Below are 970 nucleotides of genomic sequence, written 5' to 3' on the forward strand. Positions count from 1 at the left end.
TAGAGGCCCTGCAGTGAGAGGGCTGTGTCCCCTCGCTCCTGTGGTGGCTGGGCTCTGCCGTGTCCTCCACCTGCTCCCGGTCCCCTGCCGAGCCAGGTGGGTTGGGGCATCCTCCCCGTTTGCCATGGGCCTCGTGTGTGGTGCAGGCGGCCTGGCCCAGAGCGGCGTCTGCGCTGACATTGTTCTGAACGCACAGCACAGGGCACGCTCCAGGTTTTTACTGTGATGTGTGTGCGGGGGGTGGAGGTGGGGATCTGTTTATTGTTCTCCTTTTTTGAAGTTCATCACGCAAAAAACACTTGCTAACCAGGAACTTGGCCGCACTCTGTGGCCATTGGCCAGTCTGTCCCAAGGTGACCTGTTCGGAAAAGTGCTGAGACTTGATGCCTCAGTTTCAATGTCCCTGCGCTCCTGCCACAGGGGCGTGGCCTGCCTGCACAGATGGGCGACCCGTGGTCCCAGAGCACAGGGCCCAGGCCTGGCTCCTGGAGCCAGAGCACAGGGCCCAGGCCTGGCTCCTGGAGCCAGAGCCCAGGGCGCGTGGTGGGAGAGCTTTGCTAGTTGGCAGTCACCCGCCAGAGAGCGCGTGGCTCTGCCTGTGTCAGGCTCCTGCCTCGGAAGGGGCTTCTGGCGCCGGCCTTTGTCCTGCAGACGTGGCCAGTGGGAAGGAAGCTCAGGTGTGGAAGAGGGTGAAGCGGTCTCAGGAGTTCAGGGGGCTTCCTGCCCCCACCCGGGGAGGGGCCCCAGCAGGGTGCTGGCTGGGCAGCCAGGGAGGGACCTGGGGCCCGGTATGGGGCTCCTCATGCCCTTGGGTTAAGTTGACCCAAGGTCATTCTCCTCCAGTAGGAGCAGTACAGGAATTTCCTCCTCCTGTAAATTCCTCCTCTGAGCTTTTCACTTGTTTTTAACTCACTTTTGTTGTATAAATGCTCACTAAAAAAAAAAAAAAAAAAAAAAAAAAAAAATATTT

Source organism: Neophocaena asiaeorientalis, unplaced genomic scaffold (genome assembly GCF_003031525.2).
Source record: "Neophocaena asiaeorientalis asiaeorientalis breed wild unplaced genomic scaffold, Neophocaena_asiaeorientalis_V1.1 scaffold155, whole genome shotgun sequence".
NCBI classification, from domain to species: Eukaryota; Metazoa; Chordata; class Mammalia; order Artiodactyla; family Phocoenidae; genus Neophocaena; species Neophocaena asiaeorientalis.